The 20,759-nt window shown below is 36.6% G+C and overlaps 1 long non-coding RNA gene across 1 annotated transcript; it reads left to right on the top strand.

Moving 5' to 3' along the window:
* Window positions 1-7,146: 7,146 nt before the first annotated feature.
* Window positions 7,147-8,591, top strand: LOC107938054 (uncharacterized). The gene is made up of 2 exons (XR_001694812.2): window positions 7,147-7,615; window positions 7,873-8,591. It is a non-coding gene; the product is annotated as an uncharacterized lncRNA (long non-coding RNA).
* The last annotated feature ends 12,168 nt before the right edge of the window (window positions 8,592-20,759 follow it).

The raw sequence follows: 20,759 nt of genomic DNA, 5'->3' as shown, positions 1-20,759 counted from the left end.
AATCAATAAGAATGAATGCAATAATAAACAATCAAAAGCTTTCTTAGGTATAGTTTTGCAGAACTTACATTTACAAATAAAATGACTTGAAAAGATAGTAATAACTTATTCCAAAGGAATTTTAACAACAAACTCTACATAATATGCCATTTTATTCTCAAACATTTCAATCTCAAACACGAAATAGAATTATACTAAGTTTATTGCCTTTCTATAACAAATCCTTAAACAGAGAATTAATGAGCAGCGTCAACGAAGGAGACAGAGATCGATGGAAAATGTAATATCAACGACGATGCAGCAGATGGATGATCGGACAGACGACTAGCAACAGACGGATGGGAAAAAAATTATGTTAGGGAATTGGGGAAAAAACTAAGTTAGGGATTTGGGGAAAACGATTTGAGGGAATAAGGGTTGGGGGTCAGCTATCAAAATAGCATCATTTTAATAAAAATTTAAAAATATTCGCAGCGTTTATAGGCAAAATACCGCTATTACTTTACCTTTAACAGCGTTTATGGGAAAACGCTGCTATTGTTTTACCTTTTGCGGTGTTTATGGGAAAAACATCGCTATTGTTGTTATACCTTTAGCTGCGTTTAGGGGAAAATGCCGCTATTTCTTCACCTTTCGCAACGTTTATGGGAAAAATACCGCTAACGCTACTCCCATTCGATGTACCTTTGTGGCACGTAGCATAAAATGAAGCTAAATATGTACTATTTGTGTCGTTATTTCGACAAACGCCACTATATACTGACTTATTGCGGCATTTTTTGGTTAGCACCACTAATGGTATATATTTGTGGCGTTTTTCAAAACAAATGTTGTTAAAAGTTCAACATTTGCGGTATTTTTTATCCAAATGCCGCTAAAAGCTTAATTTGCTATAGTGACTACTCTTATCTAAACTTGGTAAAAATATAGGCCCAATAAATGAGCTTGGGTAAAAAAATATGGCCTGTTTAGAAAGTGGATCAGGCATTGAGTAAGACTTTTTCGGTTCGACCCCGGCTCGAATATGTAAAAAAATTACATTTTTTTATGTTTTTTACTCTCTCTTTTTTTTTGCTATTTCTTATTGTTTTTTCACTATTTTGTTACCATTTTTACTATTATGTTGCTACTACTTTGTTGTTATTTTATGTATAACTCTTGTTTTATTGTTAATTTTGTTACTATTTTAGAGACATTTGCTTGTTAAGTTGTATCTATCTTAGTATTATTTAAGTATATATATTTTTTAAAATTTATTTTCAATTTATTGAGAAACATTTATTTTAATATTTTTAGCATTTTTGATGTATTATGATTTTTTTTAAAATTATATAAAAAAATATAATACGGCTGGACCCAAGTTTTAATATTTTTATCTGGGTCGGGCTTAGGCGAAATTTTATACCCTTTTTTGGGTCAAGTAGGGCCCAATTTTTAATATTTTTATTTGAGCTAGACTTAGGCAAAATTTTAAGCCCATTTTTCAATCTTAGCAAACGGGCCTAAAATTTTGGTTAGGCCCGACCTGAACCCGACCTAGCCCATGAGCATCTCTACTCTTGTCACTAGGCCAAAGAAGTATTGGCATTTAGGATTTTATTTCTTTAACATTTATTCATTTTTTAAATATTTTTTTGTAATTATTTCTTTCTTTTATATTTTTATTGCACAATAAGTGATCCATAAAAATATCTAAGTTATCAAATATCCAAGGTTCAATCGTCTACTCTTGTAACACATTCTTTTCTTTTCTTTTTTACTTTTCTTCGTCTCTTTGTTCCATAGTAACTAGTATCTATTCTTTTGGATCTTACTTGTTACTTGATGGAGAATGTATTAGCAAAACTCTCAATTACTGATATGAGGATGAATCGTTGAAAGAGTCGAGTAGGGTGGAAGATGCCTCAAACCCGTATGAGTTTTGCCTTTGTTAAAGTTGTGTAACTTGAATCTCATTTGATCTAGCTTGAAAAGTTCGAGGTGAAACTCACTTGTTAAAGAAATAAAAAAGAGCGGCAAAATTGGGAATCTATGAGGGCCTGAAAAGTTCAAGGTGCAACTCACTTATTAAAGAAATACGGGCCTTGCCGCACAATTTGAATCCATATAAGACTATGCTTCTTCTATTAGATGGGTTGTTTAACTCTTTAAAAATTGCGCATAGCCACAAACCTTTTGTAATTATTTTTTTCAGTATTAGTGAATTTCTCCTTCTCTGCCATGGTTTTTCCCGATAAGGGTTTTCCACATAAAATCTATGTGTTCTTTTTTTTTTCTTATTGCTTTGCGATAATTCTTATTGCCATTATTGACGTATAGTATAACAACCTTGTTGAATAATAAAATAAATAATATAGAAATATAGATTTATAAATCGAAATATATTAATATAAATAGAATAATATAAATATTATTAATTACTTAATAATACTAACAAATAATATTAATTAATATTAATTTCTAATAACTTGTAATTTGATTAATTGATAAGCATTTGAATTGTTTTATAATTTCGATTGTTAATTGGTTTAGTAGTGGAATTTGATAAAATTGCCCTGAACTGAAGAAAGTATTTTCCTGACTACTACTATTGTTCATTTCCAATCAATGAGAAATACCATGGCTAATATCTGGCATCACATTGGAGGAGTATCAATTAAAGATTTGGGGGAAAAGCATTATATTTTTCATTTTAATTATGAAATCGACACTGACAGGGCAGTGGATGGTGGTCCATAGACGTTTAATAATCATCTGTCACTTATTTAGTGAATTATAGAAGGGAAGAAGCCTATGTAAGTCCCATTATTTTTCGTCAATTTTTAGATTCAGGTTCATGATCTCCCTCGATGGCTTATGTAAAAAGTTATGGCTCAACAACTTGGAAATTTTATAGGGAGTTCCTACAGTATGATGCAAAAGCCATTGTTGATGAAGTTAGAGATTATAAGAGAACTCGAGTAAAGTTAGATATTAGAGTTCTATTGATACATAAGGAGAAAATAATGGTTAATACTAATAAACACGTCTATGCTCAGTTCCATATGAGCGTTTGTCTGTTTTGTTTCCTTTGTGGTCATTTAGGGCATGATGAAGGTTTTTGCCCGATCAGGGCAATTAAGGAGAAGTAGAAGCTCATAATGGAATCGAGTGTATTTCTCATGGCAGCGAGTGGGCGAGCTAAAGGTGCTCAGAGTTGTTGGTTGTGTGACGAAAAGGAAAGGCAAATCCCTAATATTATGATATTTGATACTATTGTCCCTAATATTATAAGAACTAATAAGAGTGTTAATTCTATGCATAATGTTAGGACTAATCTAGGTATTAACCTAGTTGGTAATTTGGTGAATAAGGAAAGTGGTCAAATGTTTTCAATGGAAGATTTTCAACATGATAGTACATGCATGGGCCAACTGACGTGAAAAAGCAACCCATGATGGGCTCATTATTTGTTTCAACTACTTCTGACATGGGTTTAGAAGAGATAGCTTTAGAGCATGGTTTAGTTCCTAATACTCGATTATCGACAATTGCCATTGAACGGGTAGATTGATTGCAATGAAAATCATAAGCTGGAATTGTCGAGGTCTCGACAACCTCCAGAGCAATGAAACAATATAATTCATATGTAATTTTCTTAATTGAAACATTGACTCATAGTGATCGAGTAGAGAATGAAAAGAAAATTAAAGTTTAAGAAGTGCTTTTGTGTTGATTGAATGGAGAAAGAAGGAGATTTGACACTGTTGAGAAATTCTAACAATATTCAGATAAATCAATACTCTCAAAATTTTATTGATTTAAAGATAACTTATCTCAAAAATAGGGAGTGGAAATTGACTTGTTTCTATGAATACCTTGAGCGGCATCGTAAAAGAGTTTTATGGGATTTGATAAAATCATTGGCGAGGGATAACGATACACCTTAGGCCGTGATTGAGGGACTTTAACGACCTGACTATCTCAAGTGAAAAGGAAAGGGGCAGTAACAGCTCGAATTATTTATTTAAAGGTTTTCGACAGTCATTGTTGGAAATAGATTTACAGAATATGTCATAGATTGGCTATGAATTTACGTGGGAGAAAAGTAGGGGTACAAAACAATGGGTTCGAGAAAAGTTGGTAGGGTGGTTGTGAATAGCGCATGGTTTGATATTTTTTGACAGCTGGTTGTTTGTACACTTGTTGTCTTGACATCAGACTATATGCCGATTATACTAGATATTGAAGTTCAGTTTAAACAATCCATTAGTTAACTAGAAATTTGTATAGCCTAAAGTCAATGAAGTTCTGTGGTGAACATTACGGGATGAATTGTCGTCGAAGGCTCGCTTGTGTACAAGGGGAGTGGATGTTTAATTCAGACACCTAACTGTATATAAATTTAAGGGCGTCAATTTGGGCACTTAAACAAGGCTTTGCCAAAAATTAAAAGAACTTAGGGGAGCAGGACTCAAACCTTTACTTCTAAGAAGGATGCATTAGCGCCTAACCATTCAGTTTATGTCTTATTTCTTGCTTATTTTATTTCTTAACCATCTATATTTATTTCGAGGTGTGACTTTATCCTAGTTTGCCAAAAATAATAAAATGGGAGGAAAGGAGATTTTACACTTAACCATTAAGCCTGAAGCCTATTTCTTATTTAACAAATGCCCAATAATAACTTTATATATCAAGACGTGACCACTCTCAGTTTCACAAACTAGACCAAATGTGGCGTCCCACACCCAATCGGGGTGGACCAACTCGAATCTAGAACATTATATTAGTCACTTACATGAACTCTGTACAACCACCAATCACACTACACAAATTTATATACATGCATATTCATCAATCATATAGTTCAAGGTAACATACAACTCTAAAAAAAACATACTTCTGCAGCCTACTCTTGATCTAGCCAACATCAGGGAGAAATCGTCATTTAACACACGACATAAGTAACATTCGTAATTCAACAATTAAATCATATTTATAGTAAAAAAACAATTTAATAAAGACAATATTTGAAAGAAAATATCATAACTGATAAGTAAAACTCATTTAATTTTTAAAGTAAAGTTTAATGACTAAATTGTAAATTTAGTAAAATATTTAGTAAAACTTTTTTGTAAAATCGAGAGTAAAATTATGGACTTATTCATATAAGACTTGATCATGCAAATTTTCAAGTCATTTCATAGCATTTAAGGACTCCAATTGCATAGCATAAAAATCAGGACTCAATTGCAAATATAACAAAACATGCCCAAAAGCTTCATATGACACACTAACACCTATCCACACGTGCTATTTTGCGTTTTATTTCTAATTTTCCTATTCTAACATATCATATAGTATACATGGATTATTCAAATCATGCTCAATTACACTAAAACATACATTAACATGTCAAATTTGCATTTTATACAATTCATGTTACTCAACGTGTCAAATTTCTATTTTATACATTTCTGAGTGCATTATAGGTTCATACCTAACCATTTGGTCTTTTTAAGCTTGTCTCAATGTTTAGCAAGTCATTTAAGCATCTATAATTGTCGAAACCATTTTTATTTTGAAAAATGGGGATCGACTTTAAAACAATGTATGGGGTCGCCACTAATCCTTTTTGTTTAAGTGTGATCGGGTCACCCTGTCGTCAATCATTTTAATAAAATATTTTTGGTTTATTAAAACAACGTTTTTGGTCTACAAAAAACTAGAAAACGGATTCGGGAGTCGATTACGTACGAGGAAGGATTAGCACCCTCGCAACACCTAAAATTGGTACCGTATTGATCGATTAACGTCCTAATGTTAAAAATTTGAAAAGATTTTAAAATAAAATCTTTAAAAACTTTTGGATAACTTGAATTGGATATTGAGGTTCTCTCGCTTAGAAGGAATAAAATATTACGTCCAGCACGATTGGATACAATATTTCGAACCCTCGACACAAGATCATCTCAGGATTTCAAAAACACATGCACTTAAAAAAAAGGATATTTGGCTATTCGGCTCAAACGGCAAATCGAAACCCAGCACTATTGGGCACGATTTATCGAATTTCTAAATACGAAACATTTCCTTATTTTAATTTGAGAAAAAATAAATGAAATTTCAAAAGGATATTTTGTATTTTAGTCGAATGCAAAGTCGAAACCCAGCACGATTGGGCACGATCTCCCAAACTCACCAAATACGAAATACTGCCTCATTTTAATTTTAAAAAGCATGGACGAAAATTCCAAAGGATATTCTGTATTTCAGTTGAACGAAAAAAAATCGAAACTCAGCACAATTGGGCACGATCTCTCAAGCTCCCAAACACGAAATATTGCCTCGTTTTAATTTAAGAAAACATGGATGAAATCTCACAAGGATATTCCATAGTTCAGTTGAATGAAAAAGTCCTAACCCAGCACGATTGGGCACGATTTCTCAAACTTCCAAACACGAAATATGTCCTTATGTTGAGGGTTTTCTTTTTCTTTTTTAAAAACGCAAGTGGTTGTAAAATAAATGAAGATAAAAATAAAATGTAGAAATAATGATTGATGAGAGTGCTTTTCAATTATGCTAAAGTAAGATATTTTTAAAGCAATAGATAAGTACATAAGTAAATCTTCTAAGAAAATCCAAATATGATAAGCATGAGGTTTATAATATACATAAATAAAGCTAATGTCAATTTTGCGTATGCAACAATATATAAAGGTGATCTCATTAAATATCTTACATAATTTCAAAACCATATTATATGAGAGTTTTTTGAACAATAAGAATAACAAAAAAAGGAAAAAAAAAATAACGTTAATGAACCACTATGGTATCTAAAAATAATGGTAAACTAATAATAATAAAAATAGTACTAATACCGCATATAAATAATAGTATAAGAATACAATAATAGAAATAGTAACGATAATAATAATGTATAACAGTAAGGATAATAACAATAATAATATTAATGAAAAGAGTAAGAAAATATATGGGAAAAAATGTAATAGAAATAAATAATAATCATGAAATGATACGAATAATAAAAATAGAAGGTAATAAATAATGATAAAAATAATATTAAAGTGAATTAATCTAAAAAACAAAAAATAATGGAAAAGACTAAATTGAACTTCAAATGGGAGTTTAGGGCGAACTTGGAAATAAGTAAGAGGGAATTGGACCAAATTGAATGCACACATAACAAAGGGAGGACAAAAAGCAAAAATGATCCAAATCCCAATAATACAGTACGCAAGCATGGGCTAAATTAAAACAGTGTAGGAGTTTCGGGGAAAATTTAGTAAATTTAAGAAATACTGAAACACGGCTCGATTCAACACTAGCGCGAAGGGGGAGGATCGATTGTGCAAATGCCCCACTTTTGAGCCAAATGCATGGGTACAACACCAAACGGTACTGTTTTGTTTTGTCTTTTAAGCCCAAAAAAATCTGCTTGAAATCATTTCAATTTTATTTTAAGAAAACCTAATTTCCAAAATCTCTCCCCTTATCAGCCACATACGTTGCACGCCCAAACGGAGAACAGAGGCAATCCCGACTCCCTCCTGGGCCCGATCTCCTTGACGGAGGAAACTTCGACGACCACGTGACCACCAGAAGTCAGGTAAACTCCCTCTTTTTTAATACTTTAGTTTCGTATAAATATAAAAAAATCTAAAAAAAGGAAAAAAAATGGTAGAAAAATAAAACAAAATGACACAAAAAGTAAAACCACAGTAAAATCACCTTGATTTCTTTTTAAAATATGTCTTACTTTGATTTCTCTCATTATATTCTTCAAAAACAAAAAAAAGGTCATCTACAAAATCTGTATATTGGTCTTTTATAGCCAAGTATTTTACATGTTTTTTCACATTGCAGGTACGTGATCGAGCACGTCTCTGACGTGGCGTGGAGTGGCGCACGACGCGGAGGGGTGCGCGACGTGCGGTGCCTGGGGACTGCTTCGGCTGCAAATGGTGGCTCTTAGGGGTTTTTTTGCTAAAATTTGTTTATGCTTTGGGCCATTTGGGCCTTGTAGTTTGGGTTTCAGGATTTGGGTTGGTTTTGGTCTTGACTAAATTGGGTTTTGGTCTCTAGTAGTTTAGGCTGGGAAAATTTTGAGTCCTACAGCTGCCCATCTTTACTCATTGTCGTGTAACGAAAATAGAGCAAATACTTCAAAAGGGGTCAAAATTTCCTGGACCTGTCGAGTCTTGATTTCTTTTGGTGCTCCTCTTCTTCAAGTAGCTTTGCTTTAACCCACTGCATCTCTAGGGATATAGGAACTCATATTCAATCTACTCCACTACTGTTTTGGGGAGATTTGTATTTTCTAGCTTGTTACCCTACTGCTTAGGGAGTTAAGGCTTGCTGTCTTGACCAATGCCCCTGTCCTTTGAGGGACACAATCTGTAAAAATTAGTTTCCTATGCTTATGCCAAATAATTAGGATGCTATGATCGAAATGAATCAAATGTTCCTAACTAGAATGTAATGCTCATGATAAATAACTAGGATTCTATGATAAAAAATGAATCAAATGCTCCTAACTAGATGTATCATGAATGCAAATTATCATCAGAATGCCCTTTAATGTTTAGGCTGTTATTGCTCACTGTTCGTCATTAACGTATTTCTTCTCATTCAACTGATTTCTTTAACAAACATCTGAAGCAATAGCCTTAACTTCAACTTTTTAATTCTCACGTAACTCTAACCCTTAAGCTCGGTAGGTTCTGAATAATTGACCTGTTTCGGGTTCTTGCACTACTTAGAAGCTTCTAGAGTAATATGCAGAACTCCTTTTGTGGAAGTGTTATTAGTCCATTAATCAATATTTCAATAAGAAATACTTGACAAAGACTATCAGAATGGATAAGATGAAACTTTATTTAGAGCGAAGCTCGAAGTAGAAAATTAATCAAGATAACAGATTTTACTAAGGTACAAAAGATGTATAAGCTGGAAAATAGGTGCCCCAGATATCGTAGCGTGAGCTTCTTTATTCGGACTGTTCGAAAATTATTGGGAGACAGATATGTGTCTAGGAGGTCCGAAGTATTTCATTGATGTCCCAAGATGTAATGTTTCCCCTTCCTGTTAATTCTGGTAGAAACAAGGTTGCAACATGCCCCATCTTTGATCACAATTTGAGTTGCCCTTTTTCGGGTTTTCAATTCAAAAACCCCTTTGGTCTTAAAGCGTCCTTTGCGGGTTTTCACCTTGGCCTCTCCGTTCTCTCTTTTTTTTTTCAAAGCGCCCTTTGTAGCTTTTTGCCTTAGCTTCAGGTGAAGTATTTCTTGACCGAATTTGAATTTACCGGGTTGGGAAAGCTTTTACCATCCATTTCTGCTAGTATCAGTGCCCCTCTAGAAAAAGCCTTTTTCACTACATAAGGTCCCTCCCAATTTGGCATCCATTTCCCTCTGAAATCTTTTTGCATAGAGAGCATTTTTTTCAAAACCAAGTCCCCTTCCTGGAATACTCTTGGGCGAACTTTTTTGTTGTAAGCTTGCAACATTCGCTTTTGGTACATTTGACCATGACGGATAGCCTTCAGCCTTTTTTCCTCAATCAAGTTTAGTTGATCGTACTGGGATTAGACCCATTCTGCTTCATCCAGCTTTAATTTTGATAAACTCGGAGAGAAGGGATATCGACTTCAATAGGCAAAATTGCCTCCATCCCATAAACTAGCGAGAAATATGTTGCTCCAGTAGAAGTTCTAACCAACATTCGATAGGCATAAAGGGAAAATGGTAACTTTTCGTGCCAATCCTTGTAGGTCTCAGCCATTTTCCCTACGATTTTCTTTATATTTTTATTGGTCGCCTCAACTGCCCCATTTATTTTCGGGCAATATGGTGACAAGTTGTGGGGCTTAATTTTGAATTGACTGCAGAGCTCTACTATCATGCTGTTATTTAAATTTAATGCGCTGTCAAATATAATCCTCTCTCGCATGTCATATCGACATATGATTTCTTTTTTCAAGAACTTGCTGACTGCTGACTTCGTGACGTTGGCATATGAAGCAGCCTCTACCCACTTGGTAAAATAATCAATGACCACAAAGATAAAACGTTATCTGTTAGAAGCTTTCGGTAAAATTATCCCAATGGCATCCATGTCCCACATTGAGAAAGGTCATGGGGAAGTCATAACATGAAGAGGTGAAGGAGGCACATGAATCTTTTCACCATAAATTTGGCACTTATGGCATTTCTTGGTATAGTTGATACAATCTCCTTCCATTGTAGACCAGTAATACCCGAATCTCATGATTGTCTGGCCATCGTGAACCCATTGGCATGCGTCCCGCAGACACCTTCACGGACTTCTTCTAGGATTTTTTTTGCTTCAACAGCATTAACACATCTTAGTAGCACTTAGTCTTTCCTTTTTTATACAAAATTTTACCGTCTAAAACATAGTCACCGGCCAGCCTCCTCAACATTCTTTTATCGTTTTCAGTTGCCTGATCAGGATATATACGATTTTTCACATATCGTAAAATATCCTGATACCAAGGGTGATCATCCCTCTCTTTCTCTTCGTCGATATTACAGCAATATGCTGGAGCATCATAAATACTCATCTGGATCGGCTTCATATCCTATTGTTTATTTGCTATGATCATAGAAGCTAACGTAGCTAGGGCATTAGCCATCTGATTTTCATCACGCGGGAGGTAATGAAAAGTGATATCATCAAACACCTTAATTAAATCCAGGACCAGCTCTCGGTAGTTGATCAATTTTGGGTCTCTTGTTTCCCATTCACCTTTGAGCTGATAGATCACCAGTGCTGAATCCCTGTACACCTCTAACACCTTGATTTCATGCTCTACAGCCGAACGGATACCCATGATACATGCTTCATACTCTGCCATATTATTTGTGCAATCAAAATCCAATTTGCAAATGAATGGATAATGATCCCCATTTGGGGATATCAGGACTACCCCAATTCCATTACCGATGGCATTTGATGCTCCGTCGAAATTTAGTTTCCAAGGATGATCTTCTTGAGTGGTTGCCACATACATTAGATCTTCATTGCGAAAATCAAAATTCAAAGGTTCGTAATCTTCTAAAGCTCTATTGGCTAGAAAATCTGCTATCACACTCCCTTTTACGGCCTTCTGGCTCACGTAAACTATGTTAGATTTAGAAAGCAGAATTTTCCATCGGGACATCCTTCCATTCAGAGCAGCTAACTCCATCATAAACTTAAGAAGATCTAATTTCGAGATTAACCAAGTCGTATAGTACAACATGTACTGCCTCAATCTCCGAGTTGTCCAGACCAAAGCACAACATAGCCTCTCAATTGGTGGATATCTCATCTCACACTCAGTGAACTTCTTACTAAGGTAGTATATCGTCTTTTCTTTCATGTCTCATCATGCTGACCCAGCACACATCCTATTGAGTGGTCAAATACTGTCAAATACAATATTAATGGTCTACCCGGGCTAGGTGGTGTCAACACCGGGGGATTAGAAAAATATTGTTTAACTCTATCAAATGTCTTCTGGCACTCTTCATCCCACACACCTAGGTTGTGTTTCTTGAGAAGACGAAATATGAGGTCATATTTCTCAGTTAGTTGCGAAATAAATCGGGCGATGTAATTTAGTCTTCCCAGAAAACTTCGAACTTCCTTCTAAATGCGTGGCGGAGGCAATTGTTGTATAGCCTTGACTTTGTCAGGGTCGACCTCGATTCCTTTTTCACTGACACGAAACCGAGCAGCTTTCCTGATCTAGCTCCAAAAGTACATTTTGTTGGATTGAATTTTAGCTGGAACTTTCTCAGCCTCAAGAACAATTTCCTCAAAACCTGTATGTGCTCTTTTTCTGTTCGGGATTTTGTAATCATATCATCCACGTAAACCTCAATCTCGTTGTGCATTATGTCATGAAATAGGGTTACCATATCTTTTTGATATGTTGCTCCCGTATTTTTTTTACCTGAATGGCATCACCTTATAGCAAAATGTTCCCCACAAGGTTATGAATATGGTCTTTTCCATGTCTGCAGGATGCATCTTTATCTGGTTGTATCCAGAAAAACCATCCATGAAGGAGAATAAAGAGTAACCCGCTGTGTTATCCACCAGCGAATCAATGTGGGGCAACGGGAAATTGTCGTTTGGGCTGGCCTTGTTTAGGTCTCTATAATCCACACACATCCGAACTTTTCCATCCTTCTTAGGGACAAGGACAACATTGGCAACCCATTCTGAGTAATTCACCACTTGTAAAAAACCAGTGTCGAATTGCTTCCTAACCTCTTTCCTTATTTTTACTGTAACATCGGGTCTCATCCTTTGAAGCTTCTGTTGAACAGCTTGTACTCTTATTTTATGGAGACTCGATATGCCGCAATGTCGGCGTTTAACCCAGGCATGTCTTGATACGACCAAGCGAAAACATCTTTGAACTCTTGTAGTAGCTTAACGAGGTCTCGCCTTATTTCCTTGGTTATGCAGGTCTCAATTTTCACTTCTTTCCCTTCTTCTAATGTCACATTCTCGGTCGTCTCCTTATGGGGTAGAATTTGTTTCTCTTCCCGTTCTACCATCTTTAACAAATCCAGAGATAACCCACAATCTTCGTCATCCCTGAAATCTTGAGATCCCTCTAAACACATCTCGCTCAAAAAGAGATTCCGAATCCGTAACAGTGTTGCTCGTGACGTTGATATCTGGAAACCTGTTATAACACGAAAAAATATCCAAAGAATAAATCTAAGGGTGGCTTATTTGTATGGCATGATTATGAATATGATGAGAATATGGAGGAAAAAAAAAGATTTTCCATGAATGAGACACAAAAAATGCATTTCTTATTGGGAACAAAGGTGTTTGAACATGAGCCTATTTCACAAAATATTCTTATTGTTTCTAGGCTTAAAACAATAAGTGTGTTCTGAATATTACTCTGTATTAGCTCTAAGAACTACAGCAATTTCCTCCGCAGTCCAGTTATTCAGGATACTTCCAAGCTCATAAGGACGGATGTCTGATAAGTTTCCTTCCATCGCCCTCTCCTCTAATATGGCGTTAATGCTTAAAGTTCTCATCAGCTCTTCAACTGTCTCTTCTCTTGTCCTCTTTAATTCAAGATGAATAATTCCCCCTGACACGAATGTATCAGAAATATGGGGAAAAGTCATCGACTCCTACTTGACTTCTAGCCCACTCAATCGTGCCCTTCGTCTCTCCTGCCTCATCTCTAGCTCTTCCTTCAACTGTTTGGCATCTGGCTTATGCCCTAAGCCAAAACGATCCCGCTTGTCAGCCAAACTTGGCACTTCGACTCGTCCATGGAGATATTTTCCTAGTCCCCTTCCAATCAATGCTTATTTTCCTACCATCAGTCGTAGGCTCATCTTCGTGGCTTCTGATATTTTTGGCATTTGGATATTGCCTCCCTCGATAATAAAAGTTGCATTGACAAATTTTAATGACCGAAAAGAACACTCAATTGCTTTATCATCATTCTCGATGTACGGCGCATCACTTGTAACAGATGCGATAATGTCTTCCTCTGCACTTATAGTTATCAACCGACCCTCTGTCACCAACTTCAACTTCTAGTGCAATGATGATGGTACTACTCCTGCTGAGTGAATCCAAGGCCTCCACAATAAACAATTATATGAGGGCCTGATGTCCATAACGAGAAAGTCTACCTCGTACGTGTTGGGTTCGATCAGAAGGGGAATCTCAATTCTACCCATTACTTTCCTCTCGGTGCCATCGAACGCTCTCACTATATTTTGGCATGTATTTATATGAGAGCTATCTATAGGTAACCTGTTCAATGTGGATAGGGGTAAGACATTCAGTGCCAACCCATTGTCAATTAATACCCCCGGTAGTGTATACCTTTTCCACCTGGTAGTGATGTGCAGAGTCTTGGTAGACCCCATGCCACCTAGCGGTATCTCATCATCGCTGAAAGAAATGAAGTTATCAGCACTTATATTGCTGACAAGACAGTCTAACTTGTTCACCGAAATGTCCTCAGCGACGTAGGTTTCATTCAACACTTTCATTAACGCATTACGATGTACCTTCAAATTTTGAAGCAAAGCTAGTACTGATGTACGTTCTGGTTGCTTGTGCAATTGTTCCGCAACACTATACCCACTGTGTTTTAGGAACTTCAAAATTTTTTTAGCTTCATCCTCAGTTACTGGTTCATTAACCAGTGGTTTCGTCTTCTCTTCCTTCCATTCAAACATCAAAGACTTCCTTTTTACCGGCTCAACTTTAGTACCTAACGTGCTGACCAGACTCTCATCTCCTGATAGTGTCATATTACAGTTATAATTCCAAGGCACCGTTTTGCTATCTTTGTAAGGAAAAACCACGGGTTTCTGAATCACAACTTTTGGCACCGTTCTTGCTCCAGCCTCATTGATTCTCAGTCGTGAAATGATCATCATTGGATGATTGACCTCACCGACCCTCTTTACCAACCCCTCCTCCGAGGTGCATACATCTTCCTCCTCAGCATACTCAAAAAACTCCAGCTCTTCGGTGTCCATTAGACCCTGCACCAGGGTTTTGAATTCATCACATGTTTCGATCTCATGTTTCTCCTTTCCGTGGAACTCACAATAGTCCCCTGCTTCTTGGAATTTGCTCCCAAAACCTCGTATGATTAAACCACTCTCCATCAACTTCTTCTAGACCACCCTCATCGGGGTTTTCACTTCTACCACATCTAACTTAATTCTTTTCCCCACACTATCAATTATTGTGTTTACCCTATTATTAGTATGATTGGGTAACGGATTTCCTATTCCAGGTGTATCGTCAAACTTCACGACGCCTACCTCAATGAGCCTTTCGACTACCCTCTTAAAAGAAAGGCAATTCTCTATCGAATATCCCACTGTCCCCATATGGTATTCACATTGGGTACTTGCATCATACCATTTGGGATACGGGGGCTGCAACGGTTTTAAAAAGATAGGGGATACGACGTGTGCATCAAACAGATTTTTGTACAGCTCTCGGTATGTTACTGGAATAGGAGTAAATCGAAACTTCTTGTGCTTTGCTTTGTACTGGGCTCCTGTCTTGGTGAAACTTGCTGGCCCGTGGTCACTGTCCTCGGTTAGTTTACTGTGATTGGTTTCGCATAACCCACACTCACATTGCCAACTTCGCTCTCTTTCTTTTTTGGGGCTGACCTCTTGGTGCTTTCCCCAGCCTCTATCTTTCTACACCTTATCGCATTCTCTATCATTTCACCGAACATCACTATGTCTGTGAAACTCTTTGTCGTGCCTCCCAGCATGTGATTGATAAAAGGTGCCTTCAAAGTATTAATGAAAAGCATAGCCGTCTCTTTTTCCAATAGCGGCGGTTGAACTTGTGTAGCGACTTCCCTCCACCTTTGAGCATATTGTCTGAAACTCTCATTTGACTTTTTCTCTATATTCTGTAGTATGATCCGATCGGGTGCTATGTCTGTCACATGGCCATACTGCTTCATCAAGGCCTGTGCTAGGTCTCTCCACGATTTAATTTGGGACGACTCAGCTGATTGTACCATTTGGCCGCAGCCCCACTCAAGCTATCCTGGAAACAATGAACGAGTAACTAATCATTATTGACATGACCAGTCATCCTCTGACAAAACATCATGATGTGGGCCTCAGGGCAGCTGGTTCTGTTGTATTTCTCAAACTCCGACATTTTGAACTTCGGAGGGAGCACTAAATTTGGAACCAAACTCAACTCTTTAGCATTCATACCATATTAATAATATGCGCTTTCTAGTGCATTGAATTTCTCTTCCAGCCATTTGTATCGGACTTTCAGTTGCTCTGGGAGTTCTCCTTTTGCCTTCCCTACCTCTGCCATCTTATCAAAGTCGGGGACCGAAAGATTTACTCGATCGTCCTCGGATTAGAACACAAGCCCGTCGGGAAATTTATTGGTGTCAAAATACCAGCCTGATATTGGGGTTTGATATTAACAGACACTCTTTGAGGTGGTACTGGGGTATTCACTGGGGTGAAACCTAGAGGGTAAGTAAGGATCTCGCTATCGCCATCTGGGTTGACTATAGGGCTCTTCCCCTTTCCTGGCCCTCCGAGCAACAACTGAGTTAGCTGATTTATCATGTCCTTTCATGACTCTTGCATCTGATCTTTCATATCCTGCTGAATCTTGGCCAGTTGCTCTTGCATCTGTGCCTGCAGCCGCTCCTGCATTTCTCTCTGTATTTGTTCTAATTTTTCCAGCCTTTGATCCATAGCTTTGGTTTTTTTGTACGTGTAGTATTGATGTTCCAGGGTAACTATAATACAATTACTTTTAATCAGGGTTCCTTTTGTAAAGTTGAATGCACTTGATGCGATGAAATGCAAATGCATGGGATGTATGCAAGACTAAAGAGGTGTCGATTCTGATTCAATTTCAATTAGAAAACTTTATTAAAAAGCAAAAATCTTTACATAAAATAAATCACATATACAGCTTGGCCTTAATGCTCAAAGTTTTAATTCTCTTAAGGAGCCTAGCCAGCTCACGACCCCGGTCTGACTCTAACTCATACTTCACACTTAACACATCAGTTTGAACTGCTAAGGTCTATAAATGATCGGCCACTTCTTGAATCTGAGCCACGGCTTCGCCCATGATGTAATCTCTATCCTTGACTTAGTCTTACGATCGACAGAACTATTCCTTCCATTGTTCATTATTCGTCTCAAGGAATTCAATTTGAAGTTCACAGTTCTGTAATGCAAACTCTAGTTCTTCTACCCTTCCAAATCTTTGATCCTACTTAGGCTTGCCCCTAGCTCAATGTCAAAGTTACGACCACGATTTTAATGCAGCGCCGTTTCTAACTCTGCTACCCGAGCCGCTAACATCTGCTTCTCTTCTTAGCCCTCAGCCAAACTCTTCTTCAATGCGCTTTCACGTGCCCGAGCATCATGGAACCTCTTCTCCCATTGATCAGCTCTGGCTTTTTCTGCTTGAATTTCTTGCCGCCACTACTCTGATGTCTTTCCCAATCCAGCTGTTCTCATTGACATATGCAGTTTTTTGTAATCGGTCTTCAAACTGTCCAAGTCCTCTTCGGCTTTCTTTTTTTCCTTTCTTAGCTTCTCAGCCTCGAGTCTCTGAACATCGAAATCTAACATCAAATACATATTTTCCTCCTCTAATTGTTCTATCTTTTTCCCTAACTCCAAATTCCTCTTTTCGAAGTCTTGTTTTATGATTTCTAACTCAGAGGGGACTACTTGCAGGTATTCTTGCATCGGTCGAGTGCTTTCTTGCCTTGGTCTAGGGATATTATCATTAACTCTTCTACCCTGGCAACTGTGATATTCAGAGGTCGTCATTGGACCTATAGCAACTCTTTTCATTCAACGAATCTGGCTCCAAGCGCTAAAAATCTCTTTAATCTTTTTCTTGCAATTAACTCCCCTATACGTGAATTCAAATTGAGCTAGCTCATGCGTTACCGGTATAAACTGTCTCGATCTGTATTGCCTCTGTGCGAGTAAGGAAGCATATCCAACGGCTCCCCAAATTCCAGGTAGAGGTACCTAATCAAAACTCTCACACCGATAGAGGATCTCATCAGGAACCAATCAAGGAGCTTTCCACTCAACATCCTCCTCTCGGAGATTTTGAAGGAGTGCGATCCAATTCTCCTCTGATATGTCATCTCTCCTGGGCGTAACCACTATCTCCCTTAACAGAGAATAACTTTTAGAGAAAATCTAATAGGAAACTTTATCCACCTTCCAGAAATGGCTATGAAACCAAGCTAATAATAACTAGCGCACCCTATAAATCTGCCTTCTTTAACTCTCCTGTATGCATTCAAAGATCTAAATGTCAACCAAGATTGCCAGAACAGGTGTGACTCCTTTGCCTAATCGGTTAAAGAGATCCGAGGCTGCCTCATCCATATACCCTAATGCTATCGGGAAAATCATTAAACCATAGATGCTCAAAGTAAAAACATCAACTCTCCTCTTCGCATCAGGATGCACTAGAATCAACTCCCTCAAACTCCTCCATAGGATACACTTACATTCTCCCTTTTGCTTGACCCATTCTGCAATCCACTGCTCGCTCATCCCTATAACATTCATCAATTTCTTTACAAAAGGTGGGGCATTAGCAGCCCTGGAATAAACTCTATCGACCTGAACCTTCGGACAATGAAGTAGAGCTGTATATTCTTCTACGATAGGTACCAAATCTACCCTCCCAAAGGTAAAACAACTGTAGGCAGGATTCCAATACTGAGCAAGAGCCTGGCATAAGTGTTCGTCTACCTTGATGTCAAGTAAGTAGGGCAAATCCCCATAACTACCATAGAACAACCGCTTGGTCTCTTCATCCCACTGGTTCCATATCTTCTTTAATTTTCGAAGATCATTTTGCGTCACACTAATGCGGGTGTAATCACACAATTCTGATGTATACCCCTCGGCAAGACTGTCCCCCTTCTCTAATTGTGTTTTCTCAGACCATATACGGACAGCCGCGTTATCTTCTACTTTATTAATAAATTCGTTCTCCATGACAAGCTCCCTAAATTAGTAATCAAATGTGAATCGACACCTCTTATGAATGAAATGACATGCAATCATGGCCAAAATAAAACACAACAAGTCAGTATCGTATACCAAATATAAAAGTCAAAGTAAATGGAAAGAAATAATCAAACACCAGTTTCGGTGATTGCTAAAGTTTGGAGTGGCTCTACCTAGGGTGGGCTCTTAAGGCTCGTTATATGCGGTTTGATTCTAAAGAAAAAGGTACCTGAACCAGCAGATTCCTCGATCCTCACCCATTATAGGCTAATATGGTCCGAGTTCAGTTCAGGGGAATACATTTCCCTATAGCTGCACGGAGGTGAAAACCTCACGAAAGAAATAGTTTCTCACTCTCACTTAAAAGGTGTGACCACAACGGTCATGCAAGATGATGCAATGGGATAAAAACACAAAGTACAGAACATGAATAAAATGATGAACCATAAAACCCATAAAATGCGATGAAAGAATCGTATGTTAAAAACCAAATTTTTAAATTTCGACAAAAGGACAGAAAATAATTCATTTTACGGCTTGACTCTCTTGATGTCCCCAGTGGAGTCGCCAAGCCGTCGAAACCATTTTTATTTTGAAAAATAGGGATCGACTCTAAAACAAGGTATGGAGTCGCCACCAATCCTTTTTGTTTAGGTGTGATCGAGTCACCCTGTGGTCGATCATTTTAATAAAACATTTTTGGTTTATTAAAACAACGTTTTTGGTCTACGAAAAACTAGAAGATGGATTCGGGAGTCGGTTACGTGCGATAAAGGATTAGCACCCTCGCAACGCCCAAAATTGGTACCGTATTGATCGATTAACGTCCAAATGTTGAAAATTTGAAAAGATTTTAAAATACAATCTTTAAAAACGTCTGGATAACTTGAATTGGATATTGAGGTTTTCTCGCTTAGAAGGAATAAAATATTACGTCCAGCACGATTGGATACAATATTTCGAACCTCGACACAAGATAATCTCAGGATTTCCAAAACACATGCACTTAAAAAAAGGATATTTGGCTATTCGACTCAAACGGTAAATCGAAACCCAACACGATTGGGCACAATTTATCGAATTTCTAAATACGAAACATTGCATTATTTTAATTTGAGAAAACATGGATGAAATTTCAAAAGGATATTTTGTATTTTAGTCGAATGGAAAATCGAAACAAAGCACGATCGGGCACGATCTCCCAAACTCCCCAAATACGAAATACTCCTTCATTTTAATTTAAAAAAGCATGGATGAAAATTCCAAAGGATATTCCGTATTTCAGTTGAACGAAAAAAATCGAAACCCAGTATGATTGGGCACGATCTCTCAAGCTCCCAAACACGAAATATTGCCTCGTTTTAATTTAAGAAAACATTGATGAAATCTCACAAGGATATTCCATAGTTCAGTTGGATGAAAAAGTCGTAACCCAGCACAATTGGGCACGATTTCTCAAACTTCCAAACACGAAATATGTCCTTATGTTGAGGGTTTTCTTTTTTCTTTTTTAAAAACGCAAGTGGTTGTAAAATAAATGAAGATAAAAATAAAATGTAGAAAATAATGATTGATGAGAGTGCTTTTCAATTATGCTAAAGTAAGATATTTTTAAAGCAATAGATAAGTACATAAGTAAATCTTCTAAGAAAATCCAAATATGATAAGCATGAGGTTTATAATATACATAAATAAAGCTAATGTCAATTTTGCGTATGCAACAATATATAAATGTGATCTCATTAAATATCTTACATAATTTCAAAACCATATTATATGAGAGTTTTTTGAACAATAAGAATAACAAAAAAAAAGGAAAAAAAAAATAATAACGTTAATGAACCACTATGGTATCTAAAAATAATGGTAAACTAATAATAATAAAAATAGTACTAATACCGAATATAAATAATAGTATAAGAATACAATAATAGAAATAGTAACGATAATAATAATAATGTATAATAGTAAGGATAATAACAATAATAATATTAATGAAAATGAGTAAGAAAATATATGGCAAAAAAATGTAATAGAAATAAATAATAATCATGAAATGATACCAATAATAAAAATAGAAGGTAATAAATAATGATAAAAATAATATTAAAGTGAATTAATCTAAAAAACAAAAAATAATGGAAAAGATTAAATTGAACTTCAAATGGGAGTTTA

This window comes from Gossypium hirsutum, chromosome A12 (genome assembly GCF_007990345.1).
Source record: "Gossypium hirsutum isolate 1008001.06 chromosome A12, Gossypium_hirsutum_v2.1, whole genome shotgun sequence".
NCBI classification, from domain to species: domain Eukaryota; kingdom Viridiplantae; phylum Streptophyta; class Magnoliopsida; order Malvales; family Malvaceae; genus Gossypium; species Gossypium hirsutum.
The sequence above is the reverse complement of the archived record's forward strand: the minus strand, read 5'-3'. Positions and strand labels throughout refer to the sequence as shown.